General features: G+C 36.4%; 1 protein-coding gene across 1 annotated transcript in view; it reads left to right on the forward strand.

Annotated features, from left to right (window-relative positions):
- The window catches only part of TyrR (Tyramine receptor), a 273,095-nt gene that overhangs the window by 191,223 nt on the left and 59,772 nt on the right, over positions 1-22,100 (forward strand). Inside the window, exon 3 of the mRNA XM_073975404.1 lies at positions 11,920-11,987. The gene's annotated coding sequence lies outside the window, so the exon portion shown is untranslated. The remainder of the gene's footprint in view (positions 1-11,919; positions 11,988-22,100) is intronic.

Raw genomic sequence — 22,100 nt, forward strand, 5'->3', positions numbered from 1 at the left:
CAAGGTCCTAGAAAGTAAAAATTTAAAAATTCAAATAGACAAATGCAACTTTATGAGGAAAGAAACAGAATTTTTAGGTCACATCCTAACAAAAGACGGTATGAAACCGAACCCTAATAAAATCAAAGTTATTGAAAATTTAGTATTGCCGAAAACAGAAAAGCAAATTAAAAGTTTCTTAGGATTAACGGGCTATTATCGAAAATTCGTGAAAGATTATGCGAAAATAGCACAGCCAATAACCAAATATTTAAAGAAAGGAGTAAAGATTAATCTAAAGGATCCAACATATATAGAAGCTTTCGAAAAATTGAAAATACTAATTAGTAGTCATCCAATATTACGTTACCCAGATTTTGAGAAACCATTTACTGTTACAACAGACGCATCTAATTATGCGATAGGAGCTGTATTATCTCAAGAAGGACACCCAGTGTGTTACGCTTCAAGAACTTTAAATAATCATGAAAAAAATTATTCAGCTACAGATAAAGAACTTCTAGCAATTGTATGGAGTGTTAATTACTTTAGACCGTATGTTTATGGCAGAAGATTTAAAATCTTAACTGACCATCAGCCAATTAAATTTCTCCATTCAAAATACAAAGGCAAGGACATGTCACCTAGACACCAAAGATGGTTATTAAAACTAGGGGAATATCAATTTGATATCGAATATTTAAAAGGCAAAGAAAACAAAGTAGCCGATTTCCTAAGTAGAATACAAAATAGTGAGGACACTATTTTAGAAGACAGGGATGGTAAGGATACTGAAAATTTAAATTTTTTAGTTAACAATGTAGAAGATGAAACAATGGCTACAGTACACTCTGCAGAAGAAAACTTATGCGATCATTTTTTAATCAAAGAAGAGATAGTTAATAAATATAAAACTCAAATTATTTTGACAAATAATAAAATAGAGGAACTAAAAACATTACACGGAAAAAGAATCATATTTATTGCAGAAAGTGATTTTGACGATATGGGAAATATATTTAAAAAATATATAACAAAAGGAAAGGTTGGAATTTATTCGGAAATATCTGATCACAATTATAATAAAGTACAGAACAAACTTATTGAAATGTATTCTAATGACAAACAGATAGAATTTGTTAAATGCACAATGAGAGCTCAAGACATAGAAACCGAAGTTGAAGCTGTTAATCAAATTTCATTATATCACGTAAAAGAAAGTATGCATTCAGGGATATTAGAAACATATAACCAAATTAGGAATAAAATATACTATCCGAAATTAATGGAATTAATCCAAATGATAATTAATCAGTGTGAAATTTGCCAGGAAGTAAAGTATGATAGGAGACCAATCAAACCAAAATTCTATATCACAGAAACACCGACAAGGAAAAATGAAATCATACACATAGATACTGTTGGCGTGATACCAGTGTAGACGAATCCCAAAAAGAAAAGAAATAAAACAAATGTGGTGTATGTAATTTGTATAGATATAAGTTTTTTCAATTCTTTATTGGTAAGTAATGTGTTTCAAGGAAACAAACTTTACCTTTATGACGTGTGTTGTTAACGAAAGCGAAATAACAAGTGTAGTTGCCGAGGGCAAAATAACGATCAAAGGCCGTGATCAACAACTACGACCGCAGCATTGGAAAGCGCCCCTCTGCATCCGAACTATGCGAATAAGGCTTCCAGGAGAGGTAGTAGGAAAGAGCGAAACTCTCTCCTACAATCCGAACTAGGCGAATAAGGCTCCTGGAAGAAGTGCAGAGAAGATTTCCCCATAGGGCTCAAAGAGCGGCCAATTAACGTAGTTAATTGTAATGCTGGGAAGGGGAAACAAAGTATCGAACATATACATTGGCGTAACCAATGTATCGAACTTATACATTTGCCGCCCACCTTGACGCGCTATCTGCAAGGCAACAGGGTTAGACTAATTCGCGAGCAAACTTAAACTAGAGTTAGTAATTATGTAGGTGAAGATATAGATACAGTAATTCAGTTTCATTGAGCAGTTTTGGTTTCGATTAGTTCATTTTATTGAGTTCAAATTTATTTTATAATTCTGGTTTTGTTTTTACAATTTAGGGGTATACAGCACCCGAAATGACCCAGCCGAACGACGTGTATTGGGCGGTGGGTAACCCAGGTTGAGCCATGACGCGCGATTTTGCATTTTACACGGCATCGAAAGGATATTGATTGTTCGTTGTGCGAGGATAGTCGTAAATCTTAATTATCAATAACCCGAGCAATTCCGACGAAATGGTCCCTTTATAAGAAAACAATGTCCTAGGGCAACCACGATGAAAATAAAACCGAAAGATGCCAGAAATGAAGCAGCAGACAGGTCAGAAGTGGCTTCTAAGTGAAATGCTTTAGTTAAAAAGCAGGTGAAGACAAGTACGTAACCTTTGGTAATTCGACACGCTTTACCCGTAAATGTCTTCATATCAAAGGAAGAGGATCCCAATATGCGATACGAAGTATACGAAACATTAACTGATTTCCACCATGAATGGAAATAGCGTGAACGAATTCTGCAAGAAGACGGACAAATCGACAACGATACGGCAATAAAATCGGGTGGCGCTCAGTGTAGGACCATGTTGGAAACTTAACAAGACGCAAACGAGGGTCTTAGTCCAAACGAAGGTTTAGTGACATAAGTGAGCCATTAGCCTCTGCAAAATATAATTTTTGGGCAAGAATTACTAAACGGAGCTTTTATTTCGGAAGTATCTAGAGAATGAAAGAATCGGAATTAGTCATTAATCGAAGTCCTAATTGCTTGACACTGCTGAATTCTACAAAGGAAGAAACGTGGATATAACCAGTTTACCAGGAGAAAAGCGAGACAAAGGAGAAATATGATTTGATGTCCACTTCCTCAGTTCAAAGTTTGTGATGGATAATCATCGACGAATAATGTGAGCTTCGAGTGAATAATGATACTGAGTGTCATCTACTAATTGACAAGGTGTACGAATGGCGAGGAAGGGCGCACAGTGTATCCCACATGTGACCGTTTGCAACTTAAATTTTGAATAGGGTCAGAAGGAGAAGTTCTACACCAAATGATTTGGAAAGGAAAATGCTTGGGATCGACACTATCTATAGAACTACATCTACCTGAAGAGTTGGAAGAAGATGATTCAGAATAATACCATTGAAAGTTAAAAAAATAAAATACTACGAGTTTTGTGGTCGGTTTGTCGAGGTTAATGAATGTGGAATGCAGCAAGCGAGAGGTCTTCGAAGAAGAGATTTATTCGACCGACAAAACTGTTTCAAACCGTTTCTACGAGAATCCCCCAGTTGCAATGTTTGCGGAAATCCGGAATTAAAGGGAAGCGTTACTGCGTAACGACCATCCGAATCTCGCACGGTCGTGGCACGATAATTCCTCTCACGAAACATGTCCGATGGTGACCGGAGTAGTGTTTCGTTGAGAGATTCTTCCTCAGCTATATCCAACACAGTCGTGAAGACCTGGACTGAGGAAGAAGGCATGGGACCAGTCAGAATCCAGCCAAATATCGTGTTTTGGGCTAACATAGAACCCAGAATGTTTCTTTGCGTCCCTTCCCGCAAAATCTGTGGATACAAATCTGCCCCCAACAATAAATCGACAGGTCGTGAATCAAAAGGACGATCATCGGCTAAACTAATATTAGGCAATCGAGAAGTGATGTTTGAACTGAGGGGACATGAGGGAAGGCTTCCGGAAATTTTTGGAAGAACAAACGCACAAGTTTCTACAATTAAGGAGGAATCGAAACGAGAACCAATGCGAAGCGAACAATTTTTCTTCGAAGTAGCATATGTTGAACTATTAACACCAGAAACAGTAGCAGTGATTGACTGGGTGGGTAATTTAAGGCGCTTTTGCAAACGTTCAGTAATAAAAGAAGCTTCTGAACCTGGGTCTATAAGAGCCCGAGCAGGATACGAAACTCCTAAATGAACAATGTTGACCATCGCAGTACCTAGCAAGACATTCCGATCTTGGGATGTATGGAACACTTGACTATTCATGGCTCTAGGATTAGCGCCGGTGGAAGTAGAAGCTATATTTCCATCTACTTGTGGAGGATGGCTATTGGTCAACGACGAAAGAGATGTGGATGGTCTAGGTGAAGGAGATGACGAAGGCCTATGCAGCATAGTATGATGGCGACTATTGCAAATATTACAATTGTGGGTACTAGAGCAGTCTTTGACTGAATGTCCCACCGAAAGACAATTTATACAACAACCCTGCTTTTTGGCAGCTTCAAATCTCTTTTCAAACGAAAGTGCTCTAAATTTAGGACAAGAACGCAGTGAATGGGATTCTTTTCTACAAAGTATGCAGGCCGATTTAGATTTATCTTTAACCGAAGAAGTAGCTAGATTAGTTTTGGCTCTACTTTTCGGAATTGAAATAGAAGAAGAACCTCTCATGTCTCTAAGGCAAGCTAATGTCTGAATTCTTTCTGTGAGGAATTTGTCTAATTCTTCCCACGAGGATAATGAAGATTTGTCCTTAATACTCTGCTCCCACAAAGAAACAGTTAGTCTAGGCAAACGTTGTTGACAAATGAAAACCAAAATTGGATCCCAATGATCCGTGACTACATCATAGACTGACATAGCAGAAATACAACTATTTATTCCACGCTGTAAAGTTTTCAAATTAGAACTAGTTTCAGTTTCAAAGGCAGGAAGATCAAATAAGAGCATGAGATGGTTATGGACTAGAATACGTTTATTATCGTACGTATCCTTTAACGACTTCCAAGCTAAAGCGAAACTTTTGTGAGTGAGCGGAAACTTTGCAACGATTTCCCTAGCCTCACCTTTTGTTTTTTGCACCAAGTGACAAAGCCTTTCAATGTCACTTAGCCCAGCGTTATTAATGAACATGGCTGAGAAAAGATCCCGGAAAGTGGGCCACGATAAGAAGTCACCATGGAAATCTTCAATGTCACACGGTGGTAAATGAAGATGATGCATGTTATTCGAAACGTATGGTGGTAAGGTCCAATTAGCAATAGAAATGTCCGAAGGGTTTTGGACATCTGGGAAAGCAGTATTCGATAAATGTGGAGAAATAGAACTATGAATAGAGATATTGCCACCATTAGAGGCTGGTTGTTGACCAATATTAGGTATATTGGACCCACGAATCGCAGAATTGATCCGATGACTATTTTGGGATGGACTGTTTTGAGGAGTACTAACGAGCAAGGCAGATGGGGAAGCAGGGGAAGACTTTACTGACTTAAGCTCCTGCAATTTTTCATTAATTGTCGACAAACAAGCGACGTAGCTTTCGCAAGTAGTTTGATACTTTGCGTCAGCCGACGAAATGTCATTTGAACTAGTACCCTCTACGGTAATAAGATGATCCAGATACTTATCATAAGTATCCTTCACTTTATTCCACAAATCTTGAAGTTCCGTGTTACGAATCTCAAGATTGAAAACAGTGTGGTTTTCTGGCCTAATCAGATTAAAGCCAGCAATGAATTTGACAACATTGTCAGAAGCACGAATAAATTGTGTGACAGGAGTGACCGACATGATTTAAGACAAGAAAAAACCAAAAAGAATCGACAGAAAATTCAAAATTCTCAAAAAAATCACTTTTTTAACTATTTCAGAAAGTCAACTAGAACCGAATGTAGGGTACACACGGTCTACTTTGCAGAAAAAGATCGGGAGAAATAAGCACGATGGCTAATAGCACCGAAAAGCGCACAAAAAAAGTACGAAAAATTTCGAAAAATCACAAGTTTGCGACAAAATAATGAGAAAATCGTCTATTACCGACAGTAGGGTGCACGTCACACTATGTGGTAAAAACGAATTTATCCAAAAAATATTTCGAAAACAAATTAGAATTGAATTTATAAATAAATATTTTTAAATAATAGCAACAAAATATGTAAATAAAATGTCAATTTATAATATAAATATTATCAATAATGCCGATAGTAGGGTGCTTTATTCGAATAATATTACGAACAATCAATATTTAATCGCGACACGAAATTATATTCGAAAAAAATAACAAACAAAATTTTATTAAAAATTTATCAAAAAAATATTATTTTTTACACTGGTGCCCAAGGTGCGACAGCCAGCAACGAAAACGAATAAAAGAAAGGAAAACACAAGCAGCGTCGCGTCGGCAGAGCGATCAACGTATGTTAGTCAAACCACACACAAACCAACCAACGACAAGAGAGTTGGAAAAAAAGAAATAAATTGTTGCTAGCTTGTATGGATGCTGGAATTTTTGGGTATTTTTGTTGTTGCGATTAAACGACAAAAACCCAAACGACAAATGAGATTAGAAAATTGTTGGTAGTTTTTAGAATTGCAAATAAAAGGGCACGATGGAGAATAGTAGTGTTGTTATTGTTTTTTCTCACTAGTGGCTGACAATTTCAACGATTAAGGGAATGTGTGTATGTAAGCCCTTAGGTAGAAATAATAAACAAGCACTACAGAATCGATCACCGGCAAACAAATTAAAGCAATAGAATGCGAACAAATGCAAATTAGGCAGAAATTAAATTAGAATAATTTAGATTTTTTGTATATAATCAGCGAATGTATTAAAATAAAGCACAATATTGGGATTATTGGTTATTTTAATACGATTATTTAGCAAATTGTACGACAATAAGTGGACTGTATGATGGTTTTTATGTTATAACACACGCGTTAAGGCAATTGTAGGGCGACCAGTACGCGACGTAGCGAACGAAATATCAAAAATATCACTTTTTTAAAACCGAAAAAAAAGCAAAACAACAACACTCGCGGTATGCTCAATATAAAAGAAACTGAACTACGTACCTTTTAGTAAATGATGTTGTTTGTGGATATTTTGGTTATTTGGATGATTTTTGATGTGGATGATGGTGAGATGATGCGCACTGATGAGGGGGGATGATGATGTTGATGATTTTTCTCCTTTGAAAATAGGGAAAGAAACCAAGATTAGCAACAACTTCAATATGCAGGTTATTGATCCGGCTCGATTGGATCAAAATGTTGGCGTGATACCAGTGTAGACGAATCCCAAAAAGAAAAGAAATAAAACAAATGTGGTGTATGTAATTTGTATAGATATAAGTTTTTTCAATTCTTTATTGGTAAGTAATGTGTTTCAAGGAAACAAACTTTACCTTTATGACGTGTGTTGTTAACGAAAGCGAAATAACAAGTGTAGTTGCCGAGGGCAAAATAACGATCAAAGGCCGTGATCAACAACTACGACCGCAGCATTGGAAAGCGCCCCTCTGCATCCGAACTATGCGAATAAGGCTTCCAGGAGAGGTAGTAGGAAAGAGCGAAACTCTCTCCTACAATCCGAACTAGGCGAATAAGGCTCCTGGAAGAAGTGCAGAGAAGATTTCCCCATAGGGCTCAAAGAGCGGCCAATTAACGTAGTTAATTGTAATGCTGGGAAGGGGAAACAAAGTATCGAACATATACATTGGCGTAACCAATGTATCGAACTTATACAGATACCTATGTCATGAAAGGACATCATTTCTTAACAGTTATTGACAAATTTTCAAAATTCGGAGCAGCGTATTCTTTAAATGATAGAAATCAGATTACAATTATGGAACAATTGGAAGAGCACTTTACAAAAATAGGAGTACCTAGTAAAATAATAGCAGACAATGAATTCAAAACTACTAGAATAAAGGAATTTTTAAACAATGAAAACATCGAACTTCATCTAACAAAACCTAATAGTCATACAGGCAATTCAGATATCGAAAGATTTCACAACACCATAGGAGAGAAATTTAGAATTTTATATAAGTTAGAAAAAAGTTTGTCAGTCAAACAATTAATACAGAAAGCTATTAGAAACTATAATGACAGATTCCACTCAACAATAAAATGTACACCAAACGAAGTACATAATAATAAAGTAGATCTTGAAGTAGTAAAAAATAACATAGAAACGACAAAACACAAAATCATTCACAAGTTAAACAAAAAGAGAGAAAATTATGAGGAAACAAGATCAGAAGGATTTATTAAAAATTATAAAGCTGTTAGGCATAAGCAGCAGCCAAAGTTTAGGAAAAGCAAACTACAAAACATTCATCCAAGTAACATTAAAAAAAACCTCTAAAATTTACAGATACTATTGATGACAATAATGATGACAACGTGCATATGGATAGCACAGAGTGAAACCGCATTGACTTTAACAGAATTGGTAGACCAAAAAGGATTTATCGACTTACAAATAAGAGACCAGGATATAGTTATGGACAGTGACATAATTTTACACATAGTGGACACTAAGGAAATAGAAAACATTATTGATGAAATGACAGATGATGTTATACTCATGAATGCAAGCAACAAAAATATGCTACAAACGGAATTACTAGAAACAAGAAATAAATTAATGACATTAGTTCCAATAAAAAGACAAAAGCGAGGACTTATAAACGCAGTAGGAACTTTATCAAAGTGGACATTTGGAACCATGGACGATTATGACAGACAGAACATACAAAAACACTTATTACAAACTGAGAACACATTAAATGAACAAATACATATTAACAATCATTTTAATTTAGCGATAGAACAAATAAAAAATATTGTTAAAAATGATAAAAAAGAAATGGAAAGAAATTTAAATGTAATAAATAAATTTGAAAATCAAGAATACCAACAACATATGTATTTACAACAAATGACAAAAATTCAACTGTTAAAAAGTAAAATAGAACAACTACAAGACAATGTAATTTCAGCTAAATACGGAATATTCCATCCGAACATTTTAACAAACAATGAAATACACAAGTATAATATTGATTTCAACAAGCTTAAATATTTACAACAAGGAATAACAACCTTTAATGATACTTATTTAATAATAGGAATAAAAATTCCAAAAGAGTTTATACAAGTTAAAATAAGAACAATTGTACCATTACCAAATAATGAACAGAAAGAAATAGAAGCACCAATAGAAGAATTGTTCACATACAAAAATAAAACCATGAGATTTGAAGAAAATAAACATTTTAGACAATTAAAACCCAGCAATCATTGTATAATAACAAAAAATTGTAAATTAGTAACAAGTAAAGAATTGGAAATTATATCATTAAATGAAAAAATAATATTGGTTAAAAATGCCTTCAATTTATTTGTAAACAATACATGTATTAAAAATAACACAATTCTAAATAGAAATAACTTGATTAAGTTTTACAATTGTTCAATAAAAATTAATGATTATTATTTTTCTAATCTAATTGAAAAAGTAGAAGAAAATATTATGAGCATACAATATGATGATATATATAATTTTACAAACAAGCTAACATTTGAGCAAATATATGATGAAAATAGAGACAACATTCAAAATATTTCGAACTTGAAAATTCACAATAAAATTATATATGGATGTAATATTTTCATCATATTTACAGTCATATTAATAATTTGTTTTTGGAGAACAAAATTCAGTCATATCAAAATAAATTTGAATAATCGAATTCAGGAGAATTCTGATCTAAAGGGGAGGGTAGTTACATATGCAAACACCTACCCACCTGATAAATTCGAAGAATTTATTAAAGAAATTAACAGACAGTAACCTAATTACCATTTCCGGCATTAAATATTTTCTCATAGCAAAATTCCAGGTTACTTCAATAATCAAAAACAATTCTAAATAATTAAAATCACCAAATAAACAATTCGAAGAAATCAGCTCATAACATTTTCTTAATTTATTAAAACTAGTATTTAGCTATGTAAGCATTTTTGGTTAACAATGTAAAGCTATATTATAATTTTTTAAATAAAGAAGAAGTCAGTCTTAATTCAGCTATGACTTCGATCAGAATAAAATTCGTTTAAATCTTTTTTAAAAACCTTTCGGTTAACGGTCACTACGTATTTTGCGTGGCACAGTGTGTAGTGTCTGTGGCTAGAAATCAGAAGGTTCGTGGGATCAACACGGGCAGACAGCGAAATAAAATAAAGTAAAATAAAAGTAAGAAGTGTGATGAAATTAAAAACAAATTCTCTGTTCTAAAAATAGAATTTTTTTCACCCTACTTTTCAACTTCTAGTGGCCACAGATTAACTAGTTATTCTAGTGGTCATAAAATAACTAGAAACTGAGTGCGACATGCCCTTGTAAAAATAATGGGGAGTAGTTACGGATGCCAAAAACCCCTTACAAACCCATGATTTTGGGAGGACTTTTTTTGCTGGGTTCAGTTTAGGACCTGCTCTCGAATCGTTTTGAGTTTTGTTGTAACAACTTGTATTCACGGCATCCATACGGTTGTACAAGTTTCGTCAGGGGCAAAACCATACTTCCTGAGAAAATAGCCTGAAAGGTTCAAAAACCCCTATGACATCGTGTGTAGTGGTTGGAGCGCAAGATAACTCTCGAACGGATCTGCCGATTCGATCCAAAATTTGGCCTTGTCCACACGATAACTTTTGAAGGGAAGGATCGATTTGGTCCATACTTTACGCATCCTAATATATCTACCAGATATAGATCAGGTTTGAATATGGACGCAAAATTTCGGATAAGTTCACTTTAAGACCTGCTCTTGACAAACTTTGATTTCTGTTGAAGCAACTTGCAATCGCTGTCTCAATTACGACGGTAAAAGTTTTTTCAGTGGCAAGTCCATACTTCTTGGGAAAACAGCCCGAAAGTTGTAAAAAACCCCTATGGCAGCATATGTAGTAGCTGGAGAGCACAATAACTCTCGAACTGATAAACCGATTTGGTCCAAAAGTTGGCCTTCGTCATATTTTGTCCAAACTTAGTTTAACTTCAAAAATGGTCCATATCGGTCCTCTCCTTAAGATACCTCCCCCACAAAACTTCAACATTTGTGTCCAAGTGCAGTTTAAGGTCTGTTCGGACATCCTTTGGAAATTTATACCGATGATGTTCTTTGTGGTCCTGTTTACAGCCAACTTATATTTTCCGTGGCATACTGGTCCAACAGGTGAAGGATAACCGACTGTAATCACTAGTGGGTGCGATATCTATCGAAAAGATATAACTCTCAAAATAAGATTAACTTCCGTAATGCACTATGTCGGTCCATTCCCTCCTCCGCAAAACTTTTGAACTTTAATCCTAATCCATATTTTTGTCGGCAAGTTCAAATGTCCAAAAAGTGACACAAAATTCAGAAAAGACTCTAAATACATTGGATCTGTCCGTAGATGAAAGTTCCAATTCACATAGGCTGAGGGTATATCTCTGTCGGCAAAGCCGACTGATACTCTTTTACTTGTTACATATGTATTTACAATACCTTATTTTGCTATCCGAATATATTGTATAACCGCTTTGTAAATATTCCGTTCTTGTGTTGAGTCCTTTTGGTCATGACTACAACAAGTTACTTGATAATTAGGCGGTCCCCTCTGTAACCTCATTTTATATACTTCAATCGATAAAAGTTCTTGTTTATGGTTTTAGAGGTTATGGTTTTTTAGGTCTAAACCCAACTGATTATTTTTATACACTCAGCCTTTAGGGCTCTTTGATACGTCTCATTCGAAACATCGAAATAATATTTTTTATGTTTGGATGAAGCCTGTTTCAGACAATTTGGAATCAATTTAGCCCTGTCCGTTCAAAGTTCAAGCTTTTTTGCTAAAATTATGCGTACGACTATTTTCGAAGGGAGTAATCGATTAGGTCCATACTTCGATTTATGCGCAGATAGATCAGTGATTTTGACCAGTACGTAGCATGACGAAAATATAACCAAAGTGGGACAAAAGGTTTAACCAGCTTTGTAAAATTAACTTATGGTTCTATTAAATCTGAAGATCCGTAGTCTTTAAATACGTATTTTAGATAAAATAACAATTTTTCTCTTTTTTATATATTTTCAGAATTAATCACAAAGCCGCCAATAATGCATGAATACTGTTAAACGGTCCTATTAAACGGTTCTAAAAATGTAAGTGCAAAAATGAAATCAATGCTCAAATGTCTATATGAAACCCAGTGAAAGTTAAATGTAGGTTTTGAGATAAATAAAATATCTCAAAACCTACATTTACAAACGTTTTGAATAAAAGGAACATTTAAATAGAAACAAATATTCGAGCATAAGACATAATTCAAGGTTTAACATCATAGTTACATGTAAAATAAGTAGAAGCAACCTAGTCAAAAAAATAAATAACTTCAATGTAATTATAACAAACAACATGGGTTTAATGTTAGGCAACAAAAAAAAATAATAATTTAACTCATTATTCAACAACACAAACCATCACCACAATCATGTCCAGAAAAAATGTTCTTCATTTTTAATTTACTGCAAAACATAATATTACTGGTATTTTGTGATAATTTTCGACAAGAACAACACCAATGGAGTACAACTTTGTTATTTATTATCTAAAAAATATATTAAAACTTTTGTTGTTTGCTGTTTTGCTACCACAGAGGCAAACAAAAATCCAACCCACATAACAACAAACTAAACGAAACCGAAGGATCCCAACATGGACGAAAAACGCCCATGAAATTAAAATACAAAATTACATGTCCAAACAAGAGTTGAGAGGGAAAAACGTGGCGTGGATATTAACTTGTACATTATATTAAATGAGAAATAGCATACAAATCCAGTGCAGGATTTGCAATATCTTACGAAGGATTATCATAAAACTTTTGCTCATAAAATGAAATTTGATACGTCGACGTTTAGACAAAACCGAAATCGGTCTGTACGATTCACCTTTGTTGGAATCTCGATGGTGATGCTGAAACAGATGTATGAGGCGGAAGTCGAGTAACTCACTAAATTTTTCAGCTTTCAATGGACACGGTGGTCCCGCTACTGAAGCCATGCAGATTCCATCAGGGACCAAACGCTTTGGATAGTTTCGAGTTACTGATGACATAAATATAGAATATAAAATATAAAATAAAATAAGTAAGAGAGGGTTATAGTCGGACAGGGCCGACCATGTGATACCCTACTCCACTACACCTGGGCACTATTTTCCAAGGAATTTCTTTTATATGATTGCGACATACACTCCGTTTCATTTCAATAGCACATTTCAAATTTTTATTTGTTACTTCATTTTAGTTGACATTAGTCGAATATCGTGGGATATGTTTGTATATCTTGTTTTGTACACTTATGAAGTATCTTTCAACAAATTTTTTTAATAATTTTTTTCAAAAGGCCCAAAATTTGTACGGTTTGAAGTGTTTCACCGAAATAGCACATTCTTTAATAATTTGAGTGCGACCACAAATTTTGAATAGCAATTTCAAGTTTAATACACTAAAATTGGTCAAACGATGTTTTTAATACTGGGGAAATAAGACGATTTGAAGGCTGTGGCCTTTAATTGTCTATAATGCGTTAAAAATTTGGCATATCTTAACAGCTTCTTGTTAGATTTATAAGGAACTAACGAAAAACGAATGATAGAAGAGAGGTGGTGCAAAATAAACTTGAACTTCTACTGATATTACAGTTCTTCGTGAAACTTCAAATTCCTATAACTCCTATTCCATAATGGGGTCCAATGTTGGCATTAAGAAAAATTGATCGCTAAAATATCGGGTGTTGTTATTGCTCTGGGTCTGAGCCAACATAAATAGGTTAGATTTTATGAGCCAGCTATAATGAATATTATAAGGAAAAACAAGGACTTTATCGAAGCAACACTGTTTGTGGAAGGATACTTCATAAGTGTACAAAACAACCCAGTTGTTCGGGTAACTAGGGAATAACTAGCAACTTTGCTGGCTACTGGTAGACACAACTAGTTACCACCCAATCTACTCGCAATGCTATAGACTGGTGAATTTAACATGGGGATGTCATAGGGAGGGCTCTATTGTCCCCTCACTGCATTACCAGTAACCACCCAATTCGATAGTCGTGTGAAAGCAATTGTCTCTTCATTACATTACCGGTAACCAGTTCGATAGTCGTCGGAAAGCCAATTGTCCCGTCATTGCATTACCAATAACCAGTAATTGGGTAGTCAAAAATTATAGCCAAAATTAGAAGTAACTTGAAGTCAGAAAAATGGGTAAATGCATATATTCGTTAGCCACACTTTATTTCATTACATGGAGTGCAAAAATTTTACAAAGGGCAATATAAACTTGTATACATATGTATATAATAGGTTCATCTTGATCCTTGATGCTGGAAATTGTGTGTGACTACTTGATACAGCGACTTATGTTTATTTGGTCCTTAAAATGTTTTTCTCGTGTGTCCTTCAGAGCATTCAAAAGTTCCTGAAATAAAATGTATAGAAGTTTAATGAAATGAAGCGATAATGAATTGTGTTAAGATGTGTATTAATACTTACCACAGATCTATATATATAAAAATGGTGTAAAAAATGTATAGTAATTCATAAAATGAGAACGGCTAGGCCGATTTCTGTAAAATTTTTTGTCAGTTATTCGTATTTTCGAGGAGAAGGTCTTTACGGAAGAAAATTTTGGAAAATCTCTCTGGAAAAGTCGGAAAATTGGAAAAGTCGAAAATTGAGTTTTTGTATGAAATTTTATTCCTTAATAGCGAGACGAAGTTCGCCGGGTCCGCTAGTATATTATAAATATTCTTCTTAAATTATTCCTTTCTATGATTTAGCTCGTAACACGTTCTCTTTTTACATCTTCAATTTTTGAACAATAAACGCATCAAAATACGTTTTAAATGGTTTTATTTAGCTCACCCCGTTTGTTTTATTATTTATTCTTGGGTCATTTTATTTACTATTTATTCTTGGGTCAAATTTAGTAATTCAAATTTCACCCTCTTCCTGTCAACCGATTAATCTGAAATTTTGTATACACTTTGGATTTTGGTGACAATACAATTATATTTATTCATTATCATTATAAATTCAAGATGGCGGCCGCTACAAAATGGCGGATAACGTAGGTTTTATCAATCCCATCAATATGGGTATCAAATGAAAGGGCTCAACAAGCAGAATACAATATACTATAAAAAATTTAAATCCAAGATGGCGGCCGCTACAAAATGGCGGATAACGTAGGTTTTATCAATCCCATCAATATGGGTATCAAATGAAAGGGCTCAACAAGCAGAATACAATATACTATAAAAAATTTAAATCCAAGATGGCGGCCGCTACAAAATGGCGGATAACGTAGGTTTTATCAATCCCATCAATATGGGTATCAAATGAAAGGGCTCAACAAGCAGAATACAATATACTATAAAAAATTTAAATCCAAGATGGCGGCCGCTACAAAATGGCGGATAACGTAGGTTTTATCAATCCCATCAATATGGGTATCAAATGAAAGGGCTCAACAAGCAGAATACAATATACTATAAAAAATTTAAATCCAAGATGGCGGCCGCTACAAAATGGCGGATAACGTAGGTTTTATCAATCCCATCAATATGGGTATCAAATGAAAGGGCTCAACAAGCAGAATACAATATACTATAAAAAATTTAAATCCAAGATGGCGGCCGCTACAAAATGGCGGATAACGTAGGTTTTATCAATCCCATCAATATGGGTATCAAATGAAAGGGCTCAACAAAAAATTTAAATCCAAGATGGCGGCCGCTACAAAATGGCGGATAACGTAGGTTTTATCAATCCCATCAATATGGGTATCAAATGAAAGGGCTCAACAAGCAGAATACAATATACTATAAAAAATTTAAATCCAAGATGGCGGCCGCTACAAAATGGCGGATAACGTAGGTTTTATCAATCCCATCAATATGGGTATCAAATGAAAGGGCTCAACAAGCAGAATACAATATACTATAAAAAATTTAAATCCAAGATGGCGGCCGCTACAAAATGGCGGATAACGTAGGTTTTATCAATCCCATCAATATGGGTATCAAATGAAAGGGCTCAACAAGCAGAATACAATATACTATAAAAAATTTAAATCCAAGATGGCGGCCGCTACAAAATGGCGGATAACGTAGGTTTTATCAATCCCATCAATATGGGTATCAAATGAAAGGGCTCAACAAGCAGAATACAATATACTATAAAAAATTTAAATCCAAGATGGCGGCCGCTACAAAATTGCAGATAACGTAGGTTTTATCAATCCCATTAATATGGGTATCAAATGAAAGGGCTCAACAAGCAGAATACAATATACTATAAAAAATTTAAATCCAAGATGCCGGCCGTTACAAAATGGCGGATAACGTAGGTTTTATCAATCCCATCAATATGGGTGTCAAATGAAAGTGCTCAACCAGTAGTATACAATGTACTATATAAAATTAAAATCTAAGATGACGGCCTCTACAAAATGGCGGATAACTTAGGTTTTATCAATCCCCTCAAAATGGGTATCAAATGAAAGGTCTCAACAAGTAGAATACAATTTACTATGCAAAATTGAAATCTAAGATGGCCGCCGATACCAAATGGCTGATAACAACTTTTTATCAATCCCACCAATATGGGTATCAAATAAAAGGACTTGACAAGAAGAATACAGTGCACTATACAGGACATCTTATACACCCGAAAGCCATACAGTTTCCAGCTAAGTACAATTACGGGACGGCTGAAAGAAGAATGTTGCCTTTAATACTCTCATGGGCTTCAACTATACATAAAATGCAGGGCAGCACAGTGGATCACGCAGTCGTATACTTAGGTGCGAAACTGTTTGAAGAAGGTCAAGCCTACGTGGCTCTTAGTAGAGTAAGATCTTTGCAGGGACTACGTATAGAGGAGTTGGACTGCAATAAACTAACGGGCAAGAAACCTTGCAATAATGAAGCACTAAACGAATTAAACAGAATGCGAAATAAAAACTAAAAACTAGAAAATAAAAATAGGTAAAAAAACTTTTTAAGTTAAACGGTTTTATGTTAAACATACATTGCAATGTTTAAGATAAAGGTACTAAAAACCAAAAAATAATAAAATAGATACAGTCGTGGGAATTATAAACATATGCATAGACTAGACTAAAATAAAACCGTGGGGCACGTCAATTGTCTACAATCGTTGATTAAAATGTTTGTTTTGTAATGTCAGAATTTTTTTTTCCATTTTGTTAAAATAGAATAATGTTGACCTAAATGTTGAGGGTATAAACAAATAGTGAAACATAGCGTAATGGTTGGATGCGTGGGACTTCGGTAGACTCCTAATTTTTTCAATGTATCTCTTAGGTCTAACAGCTCAACTCGAAAGAGAATTTATTACCTATCATCATTTCAACTAAAACTCTTTACTTCATTTATAACATATTGCGTTGCCTCGTTTTTATCACGTATATATGACATCACATAATTTAACTTACTCGAGTTCCAATGTCACTGTAAAAAACATGTTGAGAATTTGACCAAAACAGCGTAATATCTCTGTCACATCAACGCACAAAGTTTGGCAAGAAAGATCGATGAGTTTCGATATCCATTTGAGGATTCTAATATTGATTTTGTTTGGGTATCTGAAACCTGGTTTAGCGATAGTAATTTGGACAGTTTAGTAAGCGTTAATGGATACAATATTTTTCGAAATGATAGACAAACCCATGGTGGTGGTGTTGCTATAATGCAAGGAAGAATATACCTTGCAAAATTGTGAAAACGTCTACTATCACTGATTCCGTTGAATATATTCTTATTGAGAGCAATATAAATTCGAAGAAGATTCTTATTGGTTGCGTGTACAGACCGAATAGAAATATAGCTTATGATAAGTTCATAGAGTTGGTCGAAATATTGGCAGTAGAATATAAAGATGTATTAATAACAGGGGATTTCAACTCGAATGTGCTGAAAGAGAGTCACCTTTTAGATGCCTTTTCATCAATTGGACTATCTAATATCAATTCCGATACACCTACGCATTACTCATCATATACAAATACACTTTTGGATCTTTTTCTCGTTGATAATATAAATAAAGTCCTTCTATATGATCAACTTTCTGCACCAAAAATGATGAGTTTAGATGTGTTTCATTGCTGGTATAGATCACGTGCATCCGAAATTTTTAAAGATTCTACTACCGAAAGTACTCAACCAAATCAAGCATATTTTCAACACCATACTTACCACGACCCATTATCCAAGTATCTGGAAACACGCCAAAATAATACCCTTATCGAAAGGAAAATCCACGGATTGTTATCGACCAATTGCAATATTGCCTTATCTGTCGAAAGTGTTTGAAAAACTTATGCACATTTAAATCAGCGAATTCCTTAACTTTAACAAACTCTTGTCAGGAAAACAGCCAGGTTTTCGGCCTAAACATATCTGCATAACCGCTTTATTAGATGTCGCAGACAATATAAGAAGCAAGATGGACAGTAATCAAATACCATTTCTTGTTCTATTAGACCATTCAAAGGCATTTGATTGTGTGGATCACGACATATTGAGTGCTAAACTTCGTGAGCAATTCAATTTCTCCACTACATCCGTCAAATTGCTCTATACTTATCTCACCCAGCGAATACAATCAGCAGTACTAAAAAATGTAATTTCATCGCCACTAGCAGTCCACAGAGGTGTTCCTCAAGGTTCAGTCCTAGGTCCTCTTATATTCTCTATGTACATAAACGACCTCCCACTGCAACTACAACATTCTCGCATCCATATGTACGCTGACGATGTTCAGATTTACCACGATTGTACTATCCGATCATTGTCCGATGGTATTTGCATGCTGAATTACGACTTGGAGAGAATATACAGATGGGCGTCGACTAACAAACTACACCTGAACCCAAACAAATCAAAGTGTATTATTATCACCAGGAAATCCATAAACCTCTCAAGCGATCATCATGTTCTAATTGGCAATCAACACATAGAGATAGTTGATAAAGCTAAAAATCTTGGCATCATTTTCAACAGTCGCCTTATTTGGAGTGATCATGTTAACAATACAACTGGTAAAATTTTTGGTATGCTACGCACTTTGTACCAATCTCAATTCTGTACACCAGTGCATATTCGAATACTACTCTCAAAAACGTATTTGATGCCTACTTTACTGTATGGATGCGAACTATTTGCAAGCTGTGATAGCAGAAGTGAAACAAGATTACAAGTAGCATATAATGCAATAATTAGATACGTCTATGGAATCAAAAGGTACCAAAGCTGAAAATAAAAGTATTAATTTTCTTGCACCGCATTATTTATACAAAGGAGCCTGGTTATCTGTATGATATGATTCAATTTGGAAGATCCAATCGAGGTATTCTACTCACACCTATCCGATTCAGATATTTACCCTCAGAATGGCATTTTTTTATCAACTCGATTCGACCGACTTTGGAACTCGTTACCTAACGCAATTCAAATCACAGGCAACGCAATATCATTCAAACGCTAACTTTTTAAATTATTTCAATAATATGTTGTTGTTGTTGTAACAGTGTTTTTGTTATGTTTATTTGTTCGTTCCTCTGTTCAATCAGGCTCTGGGTCTATCTCCAGTTCCAGAAAAGTGGCTGCAGCGATGGGATGTAGCCACAGATCCACTGGAGTTAGATGGGTAGGTTTGGCGGGGCAGTTAAAAAGGTGTTGTGTGTCGTGCGGGCCCATGCCGCATACTGGGCAGATGTCTTGCACGGCACGATCGATTTCCGCCCAATAAGAATTTAGGCGACTGCAACATCCCGAGCGTAGTTGAGCCAAAACTACTCTAGTTTGTCGTGGCAGCTGACGCTCCTCAGCTGCGATAGATGGAGGATGTACTCCGAGTACTTTATTCACACTATAATTGCTTAAGGCCTTGGCAACTGCGTCCGTGTGAATGCTATTCAATCCTGCTTGATATGCTTGTTGATCTAGGGGTTCTCTCCTGTATCGTTGGACCTCTCCCTCTAGAGCATGGATATCCTTCCTGATCTCCCTGAATGGGCCGGGCCTACCCACAAGATGGTGATTGGGATGGCTCACACGATAACATCCAAGCAGGTACTGCAACGAAAGCATCTCATTGTGTTGCTTTACAGGAAGAATTTTTGCCTCCTCATGTAGATGGTCCACTGAAGATTTGAGGAGGCATTCTGGCAAGTTTGTATCTTTTTCCAGGTTGAATCACACAATCTCGGGGACCAGACTGGAGCCGCATAGCTTACCACAGACCGACCTATCGCGTTATATGTGGTCAACAAGGTTTCTTTATCTGCACCCCAAGTGCTGCCGGCCAGGGACTTGAGGACCTTGTTCCTACTTTTCAACTTGTCGCAGATAGCTGTGGCGTGTGCGCACGACGTGAATGTAGTGTCGAATGTGACCCCTAAAATTTTAGGGCAGTTTGTGGTCGGAATTCTGCTACCGTCGACCACGACATTCAACTCACTTCCAAACTGCGCTGTCCATGTGGTGAACAGAGTGGCTGTAGATTTTGTGGGGGAAATCTGCATATTCATCGAATGGAAAAAGGTGGTAAGATCAGTTAAATAGTTGTTCAGTCTCTCACAGATGTCATCAGGATAGGTAACCGACGCCAAGATCGTGCAATCATCCGCATACGTCACGATCTCAATGCCGTTTGGAGGGGGTGGAATACAGGAGAGGTAGAGGTTAAACAGTTCCGGAGATATCACCCCACCTTGGGGAACTCCCTGTTTCACTCTACGGGGTTTGGACTTCTTATTCCTGAATTCCACGTACGACTGGCGTCCACACATATAGTTGACTATCCAACGTTTCAAGCTTGGCCGGAGGGTTGTCTGCTCAATGTCCTCAAACAGCGTGGAGTGCCTGACTGTATCAAAGGCTTTTGATAAGTCAAGAGCCACCATCACTGTTCTGTCGCACGGCCGTCTCTGGTTGAGTCCTTTACAGATATATGTGGTAATGGCGTGCAGCGCTGTTGTCGTGCTGTGCTGCTTACGGAATCCATGTTGATGATCGGCAACTTGATAGCTATTTCTGATACTGGGGAGGATCAAGGCCTCAAGTGTCTTTGCTACGGGCGACAAAAGCGAAATCGGTCTGTACGATTCACTTTTGCTGGGATCCTTGCCTGGCTTCCGTAGTGGGACCACCCTGCCCATTTTCCAGACTTCGACAAGTTGAAGTCTTTGGTGAGATACTCGACTCCCGGCTCATCCAGCTGCTTCAACATTACCATGGAGATTCCATCAGGGCCCAACGCTTTAGATGATTTAGCGTTCCTGATGGCATTGACAACATCATCCATTGTAAATTGTGGTGGTTCATCCTCGGCTGGAAGAGATCTGATGCGACGTAATACTCTTCTCTTCGCCCTGTCACTCTCGGGATGCTCGACAAACTGTCGATTGAAAATACTTGCGCACCTCTTCGGGTCAGTCAACGTAACGTCGCCAAACGTGACTGAGGTCCTATCTTCCCTTCTTCCAGGGTTCGAGAGTGACTTAACCGTTGCCCACAATTCACCTATACCGGCTCCAATGTTGCAGCTCTTCAGATGATTTAACCATTTGTTCCGCTTATGCTCGCCGACCAGCCTGTTAACTTCCAGTGTCAGCTCCCTGACTCTGGGGTCATTGGGGTTGATACGACGAAGCTCATCACGCTCGTTTGCTAATCCCGTCGCCTCTGCTGGGAAATTTGGTCTTACTTCGGGTATTCGACCAGCAGGGATATGGCGAGCGGCTGCAGCAGTGATGAAGTCCCGGAACGTCCTTTCCGCTACCCGAACATCAGAAGGATTGGGCAATTGTCTGAAGCGGTGATTGGTGAACTCTCTGAAACTCGGCCAATCAGCTTTTTTTATTATTGACGAAAGTGCGGCGTTCAGAGGTGATGAAGTCGGGTGGTCTGCTAATGGAGACAATTATAGGGAGATGGTCTGATCCAAGGGAAATGACGGGTTGCCAGGTAACGTCATTTGTCAGACCAGGTGACACGGTGGTTATGTCAGGCGAACTGTGACACTCTCCTCTAATTCTGGCAGGGGCGTCCTCATTGACTGTGCAAAACGTAGAACTATCAATCTGCTTAGCCAGCGCTGTACCTCTCTAGTCGTTTCCGAGGGCCGAATGTCACATCTCCTTGTGACCTTGCAAGAGCGGGCTAATGTCAGGCCTATAATCA

This window comes from Musca autumnalis, unplaced genomic scaffold (genome assembly GCF_047663935.1).
Source record: "Musca autumnalis isolate F117 unplaced genomic scaffold, ASM4766393v1 scaffold_1, whole genome shotgun sequence".
Classification (NCBI taxonomy): Eukaryota; Metazoa; Arthropoda; class Insecta; order Diptera; family Muscidae; genus Musca; species Musca autumnalis.